Genomic DNA, 15,764 nt, shown 5'->3' on the forward strand with positions numbered 1-15,764 from the left:
TTAGACGTTAAAGTTCCCAAGTGTGACCACCATGTTGTGGTTCTGTAGGAGACACGTGTTGGACTATTGGTGGGTGAAGTGTTGCGATATCCGGAAATCACGCATGTATTTAAGGAGAGAAAGAGAGAAAATAAGAGACAAAGCAAATGTATCATAATGTTAACAGCTGGCAAGTATGGAGATTCATTGTACTCGTCTTGCAATGTTTCTATAGATTTGACATTTTTCAAAGTAAAAACGTTGGGAGAAAAGGATTCTATACTCAGCCAAAATGTACTGTTCCTCTCCAGGGGCCTCAGTTTCCCCTCTGTAAACCGGGGAGGAGGTTTGATGGCCTCTCAGCTCTGACATGCCAGAAGTGGAAGGACAGACCCTTATCTCCAGGGAACAGAGATGCCCCGAGATAAGAGACTCGTAAGCAAGGGGTGGGGTTTTCCTGCAGGAATTTTTATGGACTAACTTTTCTCGTCCAGCAATTTTATGTGAACACGGAGTTTGACCGGCAGAGGCCAGCAGAGTGGATCTTGATGGCTCAGCCTGGGCTCCCCCGTGAGAGAGAGAGAGCTCAGGAACTTATTGTCTTCTCCAAACACTGCCGTTTCTTCTGAAAAAGCAAACAAAAATTCCTCGGTCTCCTGCCTTGCCCAAATATGGAAAAAACATTTGGGAGGAAATGTTAAAATAATACTCTGCTACAGCCCAAAAATGTTCTGTAAAAAAAAAAAGTCTTAGATTTATAAACAAGTTTCCACTTCAAGAATGCTGACTTTTATTTGGCAGATTCTGAAGAGGGGAAAAGTGCAGGAGATATGAGTCATGGTGGCAGATTCACCTGGGAGACACCCACGCTGGTGTGCACAGAGGGAAACTGGGGTGACAAAGAGGCCCTGACACCACCCCCTGCTGCAGTCCAAACACACCATGTGGACGTTCCAAAAATTTTTTGTGCAAAAATTTTTTTTGATTAGGCAAATTCCAGGGCCCTGAGGCTTCCGTCTGAGTTTATCATTTTTCCTTCCAGCTATATTGAGGTATAATTGACATCCAGCACTGTATACGCTTACTGTGTACAGCATAATAATTTGATTGGCGTACATCACGAAGTGATGACCACAATAGGTCTGGTGAACATCCATCATCTCATTTAGATACAAAAATTAAAGAAATAGAAAAATGGTTTTTTTCTTGAGATGAGAACTTAGGATTTATTCTCTTAACAACGTTCGTCTGTAACACACAGCAACGCTCATTACGTTTATCCTGCTGTACATGACACCCCTTGTATTTATTTGTCTTATAGCTGGAAGTTTGTAGCTTTTGCCCACTTTCATTCAGGTCCCCCCTCCCCACTCCCCACTTGTGGTAACCACAAATCTGATCTTTTTCTACGAGTTTGTTTGATTTTAAAGTATACTTGTTTACAACACCATGTTAGTTCCTTGTGACTTTAAATCATGTATCTCAGCCCATCTCTCTGAACCCTGGCCCAGACTGCATACTTGCCGGATGCCACGGAGCAGGAAGCTGTGTGATGTGAAAGGTTGTGCAAACCCAGCCCTGCACAGGCCTCCTTTGAATTTGAAACTTGGGGGATTTATGGGTTGGAAATTCTTGACCCAGAAATGTTTCTCCAAGGGTCAGAGGGGCCTGAGCCGGTTTGCACGACTCTCTTCTTCAGAAGTCAGAGGGGTTGGGGGCAGGGGGAGAGGCCATCCTCCCCACTGTGAGCACTTGCCGTCGGTGTGGGCGAAGTCCCAGATGTCCTGCAAGCCAAGCTTCTCAATGTGCCGAGATTCAGTCACTTTAAAATGAACTGATAGAAAGCAAACTTATGGTTACAAGGGAGGGAAGGGGGTGGGAAGGGATAAATTGAGATTTCAAGATTTGGAGATACTAACTACTATATATAAAATAGATAAACAAAAAGTTCATACTGTATAGCACAGGGAACTATATTCAATTTTTTCTAATAACCTTTAATGAAAAAGAATGTGAAAATAAATATATGTATGTATATGTATGACTGAACTGTTACGCTGTGCTCCAGAAATTGACACAACGTTGTAAGCTGACTGTACTTCAAAAAAAAAAAAAATGCACTGGATAGATTAATGGCAAATTAGACATTTCCAAAGAAAATATTGGTGAACTTTAAGTCACACCAATAGAAATTTCCAAAACAAAGCATACATAGGGAAAAAAAATTAAACAAAACAAAATGCAAGCAAAGAAACCCCAAACCAGAGCCTCTGGGAGCCCACCCACCTCCCACCTGCTCCGAGTGGTTCTCAGGGTCCCCCAGCTGCAGCCGCCTGTCCTGCAGAGCATCCCACGGGGCTCTGAAGGGCCTTGACTCTGGTTCTCTCTTCAAAGCCTTAGTTTCTTTTTCAGTTAACTCAGGGTACGGGAAGTGCCCCCCACAGAGCAGAGGCATGAATTGCAGTTGGTTGTGCAGTGAAATTACTGGGGGTGCTGGGCTGTGTCGGGGGTTAGAGCCTCCAGGCCATCGCCCTCTGCCTGGCCCCGTCAGGCTTGTCCTGCCTTCTCCAGGCCACGGAAGGCCTCCGTCTCAGTCCCCGCTCATGCAGAACCCGACCTTACTGTACAAGCATTTACTGACGGCCCACTGTGTGCTGGGCACGCCAGCCTCCCAAGCGACTCAGACCCATCCCTTCCTTTCTGGTCCTGCTGCCGCTGCCTGACATGTGGTACGACTCTGCTAGGGCTGCTGGAACAGACACTACAGATGGCGGAGGGGACTTACACGGCAGAAATTCTGGAGGCTGGAAGTCTGAGACCAAGGCGTCAGTGGGGCTGGCTGCTTCTGAGCCTCTCTCGATGGCTTGCAGGCGGCTGTCTGCTCCCTGCGTCCCCACACGGTCTTTCCTCTGTGGTCTGTGTCCTCATCTCCTCTTCTTAGAAGGACACCTGCCATCTTGGATTAGGTAGGGCCCGTCCTGATGACCTCATTTAACCTTAATCACCTCTTTAAAGGCCCGGTCTCCAAGCGCAGTCACATTCTGAGGCGTCTGGGGTTAGGACGCCAACATATCAGAGACACAGCTCACCCATCACACACACTTGGCTCTGCTGTGTCTTCTTGCTAATAACTAATAACATGACAGTTTGCTAGTAACTGTTAACAATTGCCCACATGTGTCGGGGACTATGATGAGCGTTTTACACACATTAACTCATTTATCTCACCCAGTCTGGAGGGCAGGTACAATTATTACCTCCATTTTACGAATAAGGAAACTGAGGCTCAGAGGTTGACTCTAAGCTCCCCGAAGGTGGGAACCTCGTGTTTAATACCAGCACCCAGCACAGTTCCTGACACTGTTATGCTAGACAGACAGAGGTGCCCAGCGCCCCCCAGGGGGGAAGTAGGGAGGCAGATTTTAAACCCTGTCACGGGACCAGAGCATCCACACCCTAATCTGCCTCCTGCTTGGTCTCCTCTTGCCCAGAGACTGGAGGGGTTTTTCTAGGGTACAAATCTGGTGGTTACTGCCTCATGTAAAACTCTTCAGGGGCCCTGACCGTCCTCGGGATAAAGTCGCCCTGGTAGCCAAGGCCCCGCGTGGTCGGTTAGCTCCCGCCAACCTCTCCGCCTTCCCTCTCTCCCCTCACCCCCAGCACCAGCCCCACCAACCACTGGCATGCTCCCAAACCCACTATGCTCTCTCTTGCCCTCTGTGGTGCTTCCCAGCTTTGACATCAGCAAGTGATGCTTTCTCAGGACTGGGCTTGGCTCGACTGCTGCCCCCAGGTTGCTGCTCAAAGGCTGTTTTTGTACATGCTGTGCTCACCGCATGGGGTGCCTATGCTCTGCAGTCCTTCATGGAAGCCCCTTGTCCTCCAAGGCCTGGCCCACAGCCCTCCTCCTCCAGGAAGTCTTCCTTCCTTGGCTCTCTGTACATGACACATGTAGCTGTGAGATCATGCCGGTGCGGTGTCTTGCTCCCTCGAGCCCCAGAATAAGAACCCCTCCCTGGCCGTGATAGGATCTTCTTTGGTGCCCTGCACAGGGCACAGGGCACAGGTCCATCAGTGTTTGATGAATGAGTAAGTGAAAGAATTTTTGAATTAATATGAGTAGAAGAGAGGAGGCTCTTTCAAAGTGCCAAGTTCATCTTGGTTCACATCAGACACCCTTTGGGCATCAGTGGAGGCAGGAGGCGTGTTCACACCGTGGATGTTTTGGGAAGGCTGAGCCACCAGGATGTTGCTGATGGATTGGATGCAGGGTGTGGGAAAGGGGAATCAGGGGTGGTCCCGAGTTCTGGCCCGAGGAGCTGGAAGGATGGAGTTGCCCTTAAGTGAATGGGGAAGGTTGCGGGAAGAGTGTGTTTGGAGGACAAGTGGGTATTCGACCTTCTAATTCAGCTGAGGCTCTGGAGCCCAGAAAGTAACCTGGCCAAGCTGCTCAGCCACTCAGAGAAGCAGACAGACTCTTCCCACGCCTCACGCTTTCCTCTTTGAGATCCATGAAGCCGGTTCTCTGATGAGGGACCCTTCCCTGGGCTTCGGAGAGTTTGTGGAGCGAGTGACCGCTTCTCCCGCCTGGTGACATCTGAGCGGGGGCAGGGAGGTGGGGGCGGGGATGTCCTGATTTAGGACCTGAGTGTAACTAACATCCCCTCAACCCCCAGGGCTGCCAGCTGTCCAGTCCCTTGCTGGGCACAGGGGATTGAGGGCTGTCAGAGCCGCAGGTCTTGGAGAAGCTCTTGGAGCCCCCTGGGTCAAGGCCAAAGGGCATTATGTGAGGCAGAGGAGGGTCAGGGGTGCTCCGGTGACTCCCCTCCTTGGGGGAGGGGGAGGTTTCTCTGGTTGAGCAGGGGCAAACTGGTTTGTCCATCTCTGGAATGAAGCCCTGACTAGACATTAATCTCTCCTTATCTGTGAGATCTGGAGGCTGGCAGGCATGGGGGGGCCCTGGTCCTCCTGGCCCTAAAAGCTTGTGACGGCTCAGAATTGCTCTCCCTCTGTCACGTGGGCCACAGGTAGCCCAGTCACTCCCCACTGGCGCCTTGCCCTGGCCAACCCTGTGGGTCAGAGCTTGGAGGATGACAGCGGGGGGTGGGGGGCACCCAGCTCCCAAGCGCCTCCCCCTCCATCACTTCCTTTCATCCCTCAGCAGCTTGGGGAGGTGGTTGGCAGCACCCCCTCTACTTCACAGAGGAGAAAACAGGGGTTACTGGTTGCAGTGACTCTTCCCAAGCCTCCTGCCAGAGCTTGAACCTGCACCCCAGGCTGCCAGCTCTGTGCGCGCTCTGCTGTGCTGAGCGTGTATTTCAGGGCCCTGGGGGAGCAGGGGCTGTGGATGGAGGGGAAGGGATGGGGCGTCCCCAGTCCCTGGGGAACAGCTGGGCACTGGGCGCCTGGACTCCAGGCTTCTATCTCATCTGACTGCTGCTCACTTGCCTCCCAACCCCATTTATCCCTGGTACCACCTGGCCAGCTGGAAGGGGGCTCCCTGGTCATCCAGGTCCACCTCCTTGTGGTCTGGTGGGGACACCAAGGCCTTGGGGGAAGAGCTGGGTGCAGCCCCAGCAGTCGTGTCAGAACCCCGTGTTCTTGCCCAGTTCCTGCCTCTATTTCCATCTACACGTGGGCAGGCACCCTGGCCCCTTCTCTGCCTCTCCCAGCTCAGACACAGAGCAGTTTCGATTTGGACTTTTTTGACGCTGCCCTTTGGGTACCGGTGCCCAAATCTGAACACCCTGCCAGCAACCTCAGCTCTCAGATGAGTTCTCTATTTCATGTTCACGTCCTAACCAGCCTCCTAATGGCCACCACCCTAAAAGGCATGATAAGCTAAGTCACATGACTGTGAATTTCCTGGGGGCGCCTCCCTGGACAGTTCCCCACGGGGCATGCAGGTTAAGCCCCCAGACTTGCCATCAGTCTCTGTGGCCTTGAGCAAGTCAACGGTGCCTCTGTGCTGTGTCCTTATTTGAAAACGATCATAATCTCTCCCTCATGGATTCCTTTTTATGCCTGAGTAATATTCCATCATATGGCTAGATCACATTTTTTGTATCCATTCATCTCTTGGTGGACATTTGGGTGGTTTCTACTTTTTTGGTTCTTACAACTGCTGCTGCTGTGACGACTCATGTGCAGGTTTTTATGTGGACACTGGACACTGTGTCCATTGCTCTTGGGTATATATTTAGGGGTGGAATTGCTGGGTCATGTGGGAACTCTGTGTTTAACTCTCTGAGAAACTGTCAGACTGTTTTCCAAAGTGGCTCCCCATTTGACACCCCCCCAGCACTGTCTGAGGGTTTGATTTCTCCACACCCTCACCAATACTTGTTACTGATTTTTTTTTTTTTTTGGTTACAGCCACCCTGGTGGGTGTGAACTGCTGGCTCACTGTGCAGAGAGATTTTTAAACATTAAAACTGGCGATTCCATTGTTTGGTTTGAAATATTTCAATGACTTCTTGTTTGTCTCAGGAAGAAGTCCAGAAGCCTTCCTTGGCCCTCTAAGCCTAACATGCGTGGGCCCTGCCACCCTGGGTGCCCCTCCTGGACGCCCCTGAGCACAACTCTGGCCTCGAGTCCTGAGCTCCACACACACAGGCTGGGTCTGGAGCTCAGGTGTCTGCTGCCCTCTCTACCTGGGCAGCTCACACCTGCCCCTTCGCCTGGCCAGCTCCTCCTTGTCTCTCATGGGCTAAGTCTAAATGTCCCTCCTGCAGGGACCCCTCCTGACCCCCATCCTGCGTGCTCTCAGCCTCCTGGGCGCTGCCTAGATGCTGTCGGAAAACTGTCCCCCCAGGCAGCTGAAACCGTTTTCAGGAAGCTCCCTGCTAGGTCCCGGAGCCAGGACCGTGCCTCAAGTGAAAAAGGAACTCAGAAGACACTGTTGAAAGAGTGATGAGTAGAAAGCTTTTAGTGCAGGGCCTGGGCCGAGTCAGCGGCAGTCACTGGAGCTGCTGTCACTGTGAGCAGGGGACGCTTCTGAGGGTAAAACTGAGACAGGCTGGGACCTGGGACCCTTTACCGCAGTGTTGGCACCTGGACAAGCTCTCCTCCAGCAACAGAATACGGAGAAACTCTATGGGAATGAAAATGACTGCACGTATGTGTGCGCAGCTGGGGCAGATTATGAGCCACAAGATACAAAAAGATCCAAACCCAACTGCCACTTCTGAAGTGTCGGGAGCAAGTGCAGGGTACCACGCACGATCCCTGCACACGGCGCCACCGAGGGGGCGGGCAGGTCATCCAAGCTGCGCCCCCGCCCGCCCAATTTATGGGACCAGCTCACGGCCCCCTCCCCCCTCCAGTCAGGGAGCAAGCAGGGCACCTGCCACTTGTTTGGCTCCCTCGTGCTGCACGTCCCAATAAAGCCTTGCCTGAATTCCTACTCTAGCATCTTACCAATTTCTATTGATTAGAGTCCAGAACTCTGGTTGGTAACAAAATCAGTCCCAGCTCACCTGCTCTGTCCCTGTGGTCGGCCCTGCTCAGACCTTGGTTTGCCCTCCATCCTGGTGGCCAAGGTGGTCAGGAGAGAAGACTCATGTATTTAGCCCCTACTATGTGGTAGGTATGTGTTATTCCAAAGAATTTTTTTAATTGAAGGATAGTCAGTTTAGAGTGTTATGTTAATTTCTGGTGTACAGCATCATGTTTCAGTCGTACATGTACACACATATATTCCTTTTCATATTCTTTTTCATTAGAGGTTACTGTAAGATATTGAATATAGTTCCCTGTGCTATACATTAGGACCTTGTTGTTTATCTATTTTATTTATTTATATAGACACACATACATATATATATATTAGTTAGTATCTGCAAATTTATCGAACTCCCAGTTTATCCCTTCCCACCCTCTTTCCCCCTCGGTAATGATAAGTTTGTTTTCTCTGTCTGTGAGTCTGTTTCTGTTCTGTAAATAAGTTCATTTGTGTCTTTTTTTAGATTCCACATATGAGTGATAATGGTGTTTGTCTTTCTCTTTCTGACTTGACTTAGAATGACAATCTGCAGGTCCATCCATGTTGCAGCAAATGGCATTATTTTATTCTTTTTTACGGCTGAGTAGTAAGTATTCCATTGTATACATAGCAGCACTATTTACAGTAGCCAAGACATGGAAACAACCTAAAAGTCCACTGACAGATGACTGGACAAAGAAGCTGTGGTACATGTGTGTCCAAAGAAGTCTATGCCATGCATCCGGTCCTGGCCACGATCCTGGGCAGTGGGGACTCCTACTAGCCCATTTGAAAGGTGGGTGTGTTAGCTTCCTACAGCTGCTATAACAAATTACTGCAACCTGGTGGCTTAAAGCAACAGAAATGTATTCTCTTACTGTTCCAGGACCAAAAGTCTGAAATCAAGGTGTGGGCAGGGCCGAGCTCCCTCGGAGGCTCCAGGGGAGATTCTTTCCTCTGTTCTTCCCGTCTCTGGGGGCTGCAGGTGTTCCTGGGCGCCAGTCTCTGCCTCTGCGGTCGCATGGCCTCCCCCCAACCCTGTCTCTGAACAACCTCTGCGCCTCTCTTCTGAGAGATGTGGCTGCGTTTACCACCCACTCAGACAACACAGTAGAAATTCCTTCTCGCCATATCTTCATTCATCCTCTTTGCCTGTAAGGGAATATTCACAGATTCTGGGGATTAGGAGGTGGACATCTCTTTGGGGGCCACCCTCCAGCCCCCCATGGACCATGGTGTTGGGGGTGCAGGGTAGGACCACGGGCACAGGCTGGGTGGATATCACCCTGGGGCCCGCTCACCCCCAGGCACAAGGGGCCAATGACACCCTTAGGGAAGGGCCTCCAGCTGGTCTGGTGAAGCTGGAACAGCTTGGAGGAAGGGCAGCTGATCCAGCCCAGAAACACTGAGTCTCAGAGCTGCAGGCTCCCAGAGAGATGAGTACAGAGGGCATCTCGGGCATCTCTGGAATCTCAGCTGGACTGCCTGTGCTCCAGGCTCTGCTGGAGCTTTCCGGGGCTGACACGTTGGGGGTTATTTGAGGCATATGTTTGATGTCTGTGTGTTCATCCAGAACGTAACCTTCCTGAGGGCAGCCTTGGTGCCCCAGGAGGGGCTCCTGGCCCCCAGGTGTTTGGAGAGTGATGTCGTGAGTGGCTGGCCCTCAGATCATCTGGGGAAGTGGGTCCCACCATCCTGTTTTTATAGGTGAGGATTCAACCTCGGGAAAGCTGAGGGGCCAGAGAGAACAAAAGCCAGGCTTCAAATCTGCAGGGGTTGGAAACGCAGCCTGGGTCCCTATGCCAAGTCCCAGGCCAGTAGGCAGGGGCATGTCAGGGCCCCTCAAGAAACAGACAGGGAGGAGATGAAAGCCATCCTTCTAAACAGCAGAGAAAATGGAATGGGGGAAGCCCCGGACAGGGGGGGGGGGCTTGGAGCCCAGCCCCAGCTCTGCCTCTCAACGCTGTGACGGGCTGCCATAACAGGGGCCCGTGGACTGGACGGCCTGAACCACAGACGGTTATTTTCTCACAGTTCTCGAGGCTGGACGTCCAAGATCAAGGATGTGGCTGATTCCTTTATGACTCACCCTTGGAGCACTTCCTCTGTGCTGGGCTTGTTAATCCTCCGAGAATGAGGGAGGGGTAGCTCTGATACCACCATCCCATTTCACAAATGATGCAATGGAAGCACAGAGAAGTCCAGGAGCCTCCCTAAAGTCACACAGCCAGCCAGAGCTGGAGCTGGGATTCGAACCCAGGCAGTCTCGTTCCAGCCTGTGCTGTGAACCACCTACATGGGGCGCATGTGAGCCTGAGGCCAGCAGGTGACCCTGGAGTGGAGGCTGAGTGCTAGAGCACATGACCCCAGCCTTTCTGAAACCACCTGGTGGGCAGACACACCAAACCTGCGGGGCCAGCCACGCCTGCAAGTTCCAAACTCGTGAGTGAAGCCGATTATTATGGCGATCACTGGAATCCTAACTTACCAGCCGTAAGAAATAATCCCCACGTCTCTGAACACTTTATTATTGCTCACAAACTGAAGGTGAGCCTCACAAACTACCCCCCCACCCAAGTTGAACAGGAAGCAGTACTAGTGTTACCGCGAAAAGGGAAGTAAGAATTACCTTGGTTCTCAGTCACCCAGAAAAAAGAATTTTTGACCAGAGACAGAAAGTGTGATATAAGCAAGATTTTTATTAGCGAAGTAAAAAAATAGTAAAAGATGGTACACTCCCGAGAGCTGAGAGCCGGCCAATCCACAGGAGGGAAAAATGGCGCCGTTCCTTTGTTTCTCCTGTTTTTATATCCTGGGTTTGTAATTGATTGATTGATTGATTGACAACTCAGGTTCCCTGCGCTCTGGTTAATTGACAGCTCAGGTTCCTTGTGTTCTGGGTTGTTCCTGTCCCCTTCCGCTCCCCTGCCCAGTGCTTATTCTATCTAAACTGCCTAACACTTGGTGGAGGGGCCTATAGGTGCAAAGGGCCTAGGGCGGAGGGCAGCCTGCAGGCCCAGAGGGCGCGTTCCTCCGGCTCTGGAAGAGGACTAATCAGTCCTCAGAAGGTACAGACAGAGAGGATGGGTGGGGGTAGGAGGCGAGGAGCCCAGTTAATGAGGGTCTGTGGCCACTCAGGCCTTCAGCAAGGGTGCGGTGGGGGGCCAGGACCTCCACCAACGAACGACCCAGGAAAGCTTCATGGGGCTCCAGCTCCCAGATGTGTTCACCTGAAAACCACTTCCTGAGTGGCCGTTCTAGGGTCATGGGTGACCCAGGGTCATCCCTGGGTGACTGACAGTGTGGATAGGGCTGGAGGGGACTGTGGGAACTCAAGGGAGGCGCCTGGCCCAGCCTGAGGCCCGGAGGACTTCCTGGAGGCTGTGGTACTGGGTCTTGTAGGGGGAAGAGGGGCCATGAAATGCACAAAGTGGGTTTCTGGTGCAGGGGGGCTGTAGGGGATAGACCGGAGCCCCCAGAGTACCACCCCACCTGCAGAGCACAGCACCCCTCCCTTGTCCCCTTGTGGCTGTCGTGGTGCCGCTCGCTGGTGTCGGGCGCCCCCTGGCGGCACCTGCGCGCGGTTCGGGCAGGGAGGGGGCGCGGTGGTGGCGGGGCGGGGGTCAGCCAGATCCCAGATCCCGCCTGGCTGACCTCCCCAAGTTCTATTCAAATCAGAAGAAACAGAATGAACTTTTAGAGGAGGAAAATGTTTTAGCACGTAATTTTGATACATTTGTCTTTATACACGTCCTTGTAAAGTAGTTTTAATTTATGATGAAGAAATGTTCACATACTGAGGTACAGGGAAGTCATTCCAGCTCATGCATGATTTAACTTGAAATTTATGCTAATTACCTTGGGGTCGAGCTCTCCTAGGCCACCCGGATCAACTCCCACAGTTCCTCCTGATTCTAGCCCTCTCTCCATGTGGCATCAGGAAGGACCAAGTGTGGGCATGTGTGTCCAAACGTCCCCTCTCATTGCTTAGGACTTGAAAGGAGGCAAGCCTAGGAGTAGATACAGGAGAGCCTCCATCATTTCTAAAGTCAAGGAGAGGTGCCTCTGAGCTTCCTGGAGACCAAAGCACAAAGGGAAATAGAGGATCTTTCTCTTACCCGCTCAGTGCCCAGGGATAGTGAGGGGTCAAAGGTGAAAGATTCCCCTGACTCCCCAAGATTCCTGGGGTCTCAAGTTTTCCCCAGAGTAGATTTGGTTAACCCACCAGAGCACAGAGCTCTGGGCAAATTCCGGGTGGCAGGTTGGACTTTGAGGGTCATGTTTCTCATTTTGGTGATTAGCAGCTCCGAGTGGGGAAGCTGTGGAGAGGAGACTTGTTCTCAAGGAATCCTAGAATATTACCGTCCCTGGGAAGCGTCTAGACTACCTCCCCCTCAGAGATGGGGAAACCAAGGAAGGGAAGAGGGGAAGGGGTGTGGCCATGCAGGCCAGTTCTGCAAGTATTTACCACAGCTGGACCAGCCGGAGCACTGAGCTGCAGGCCTGAGTGAGGCCTGTCCCCTGTGTCCCTCAGGAGGGAGGGAGAGGGCGTGTGGGCAGAGCTTGGCTCACACTGGCTCTGGGCCAACCTGGCTTCGGGCTCTGTGTCACAGACCCAGAAATAATGACCAAAGGAGTTCTACACAATTCCTGCCACCCTGAACCCCTCACCCCGCCAGAGGCTCTGCTGGGGTCTTCTGTAAAGCAGGGGGACGGTACTGCCTAGGCGGGTGTGGTGTCCACTGGGAATTAATGGCGCCATCACTGTTCTGGCGTTTAAGCCTCTTCTTAACCACGCCTGGCAACCCACAGCTGCAGCTAGACAGGGGGGCCTTGCTGGGCCGCCTGACACGGGCCTGGAGGAACGAACCGGGGTCACCCCTGCTCAAGACCCAGCCCCCGCTCCCCAGCAACTGTCCCAGGCCACCAGTTTGCTGAGACGGTGATGAAGAGTGGAGAGAAATCTGAGGAGTGGGGCCAAGGCCAGCTGGGGATGGTCCAGAGGGGCCCTGGCTCCTCCACTCCAGCCGACGGGAGAGCCACATGCAGCTAGTCACGTTTTTCAAGTAAAGTCAGAAATACGGATTTAAAAAAAAATTGACATTGCCCCACTTTCAAGACTGGCAATTTCCAGATTTTTGAGGTATAACTGACATATAGTAAACCACACATATTTAAAATACGTGATCTGATGAGTTTGGCATGGATGTGAAGTTTGACATACATGTATGCATATGTATGTGAATCTGCCACTGCAGTCAAGATCATGACCGTTTTCATCACCTCCGAAATCCCTCTGTGCCCCTCGGTAACCCATCCTTCTTCACCCTCCCCTCTCGTCTACTCCACCCTCTGCCCCGCCAGCCACAGGTCTGCTTCTGTCACTATAGATGCAATGGCATTTTTAGAATTTCATGTACATGGAATCTCTTTCTGGTCTGGCTTCTTTCACTCACTATAATGACTTTGAGCATCATCCACGTGGTTACACGTATTGAGTTCGTTCCTTTTTACTGCTGAGCAGTATTCCCTTGCAAGGATGTACCATCAGTTGATCTCGCCACCTGTGGTGAACAGCGCGTTGCTTTCACTTTTTTCCTTTTAGCTGTTACACATTAAGCTCCCCTGAACATTCACGCACACGTCCCTGTATGAACATGTGCTTTCATTTCTCTTGGGTAAATCTTGGGAGTGGAAGAGCTGGGTCATGTGGAAGGTATGTGTTTAACTTCTTAAGAAGCTGCCAAAGTGTTTTCCAGAGTGGATATAGGTTTACAGTCCCACCAGCAACGTATGGGCATTTCAGTTCCTCCACGTCCTCGCCGGCACTTGGGACGGTCGGCCTCTTTAACGCTCACCATCCCAGTGTGTGTGCAGTGGTGCCTCGTTAGGAGAGCTCAGTCCCTAATGACTAACGCGGCTGCACTTTTTTTCATGTGCTCATTTGTCATCCCTGTACCTTCTGTGGTGAAAGGTTTATTCAAATCATTTGCCCATTAAAAAGAAAATTGGATTGTCTGTCTTCTTATAGTCTGACCATGGAGTTCTTTTTATATTCTTGATCATATAATTTCAGTGGGGGCAATATTGCCCCCAAGGGGGTGAAAATTGTTTCTGAGGAAGTGAAAAAAATCATACTCTTTTTATATAAAAAGCACGAATATACATGCAGTACAGAAGCAGATATCTGTGCTATTAAAATTTCATGGGGGCGATTTGGGAAAAAAGTGCCTAAAAAGGCTCCGTGGGGGAGGGAGGGGTGAAAAAAGGCTGAGAAACCTCGCTGTAGATACACGTCCTTTGTTGGATATATGCTTTGCAAAGAGCAAAAATTTTCAATTTGGATAAAGTCCAGTTTAGCAATTACTCCTTTTACAGGGCATGCTTTCCGTGCACTGTTCTGGACATGTTTGCCTTAGTGACTCAAGGTCGCTAAGATTTTCTGTGGTGCTTTCTCCTAGCAGTTTCAGTTTTAATTGTTCCATTTACGTCTATGAAATGGATCATAGACCTAAAAAATTTTTTTTGGATGTTGTGTGAGGTCAGAGTTAAAAATATATGTATATATTTTTTGGCATCTGGACGTCCAAATTGATCCAACACAATTTGTTGAAACACTTTTCTTTCCCCACTGAATTGCTTTGGTCCTTCTGTCAAAAATCAATTGACTATATATGTGTGGATCTATCTGGGGACTTCCAGTCCTGTTCCAACTAACTCAAATATTTTTAATATACTGAGTGGACCAAAGAGAAGTCTGTCTTTGGGCCACCTGCTCTGGGCCCTGCCTGTCCTCTCTGTCTCCCATGTAGACCTCCTTGCCTGACTTAGCCGGACACCTCCTGCCTCTGTCCAGGCCCAGAACCCTCTGCCCCGGGATGCTCTCCAGGTCAGTGTCTCCTCCACCAAGAGAGGCTCCCGCTCGCAGGCAGCCCCTGGCCCCTCTCTGTGGCATCACTCTGTTGGTTTGGTTCTAGGAGAGCCTGGTGAGGTCGGTAGGCCCTGGATCATGCAGGGCTGTGTAGACAGAGGTGAAGAATTGGGGTTTTATTTTATGTGAGATGGAAGCAGGAATGATGGGATCCAAGTTCAGTTTTGGGAATGTCATTCGGGCTGCTGAGGGGAAGGGACTGAAGGGAGCAGCGTGGAGGCCCTGGCCATCACGTGGACCTTGCCAGCAACTCACGCTGCCTGAGGTTCCCTCATCAAAGTGACCCCTTCCCTTTGAGAGCAGTGCCAGGGAGAAGGAAGGTGGCTCTGGCTGGCCTCGCTGTGGGGCCTCAGGTGGTGGGAATCAGGAGAGGTGGGGACTGGGTGTTTTGAGTGGTTACGGTGGGCTGCTATCGTCCCTGATGCCCGCTGGAGTAGCAGCACTCCCATGACTGGCCCTGCCCTCTGGGGGTCACACCCTTCTGCCATCAACTCTCCTCTGGCCAGCAGGGGCTTTCAAACTCCTCCAGTGATGGTGCGGTCCTCACCCGCAGGCTGGTTCACTCTGCATTACATGTATCCACTGACTCGACGTGTGTTTACTGAGCACCTGCTATGTGCCAGCTCCGGGCCAGCCAATGAGGGTATATTGGTGAGCATACAGACGTGTCTGCACTCTCAGTCCCCAGGCTGGTGGAGGAGTAGTCAAGAAATCACACTCTGAATGGGTCGTCATGGATGGAGGTGGGTGCTCAGAGGACGGGTGAATCAGGGCAGAAACAGGATTCCAAGAGATCAGATGAGACAGGACCTGGACCAGGTTCAGGGCCTCCAGGGGGCTTGCCTGGGGAAATGATGGCTGGAAATGATGGATGGGAAGGATGAGAAAACACAAAGTAAGTTCCAGATGGAAGATAAGGTGGACCCCGTAGGTCCTGCGGCTGGAAGGATGGAGGCCCATTGAGAAACAGTAAGAAAGTCAGTGGGCAGGAGGGCAGGGGTGAGAAGAGAGACACAAGGGGGTCGATACGTTCTGCCACCTGCAGGCCAGGAATTGAGCCTGTACCCCAGGACCAGGGAAAGCACACAGTGCCAGACAGGAGGTGACACGTTCAGATTTTGATGTTGAAAAGATCACCCTCATCCGGATTTAACACCCAGCTGATAAAAAACATTCTGCTAAGAGAAATCTGAATGTAACTGGGGTTTAAAAAGGCTCAGAGGGTTAATATGAATTTCATTAGGGGTGACGATGATATTGTGGTTATGGAGGAAAATATCCATTTAAAAAACCAATGCACGTATTGAAGCATTTAGGATTGAACAGTCACCATGTCTGAAATTGACTTTAAAATATTAAGGAAAAAGACAA

Source organism: Camelus dromedarius, chromosome 11 (genome assembly GCF_036321535.1).
Source record: "Camelus dromedarius isolate mCamDro1 chromosome 11, mCamDro1.pat, whole genome shotgun sequence".
NCBI lineage: Eukaryota > Metazoa > Chordata > Mammalia > Artiodactyla > Camelidae > Camelus > Camelus dromedarius.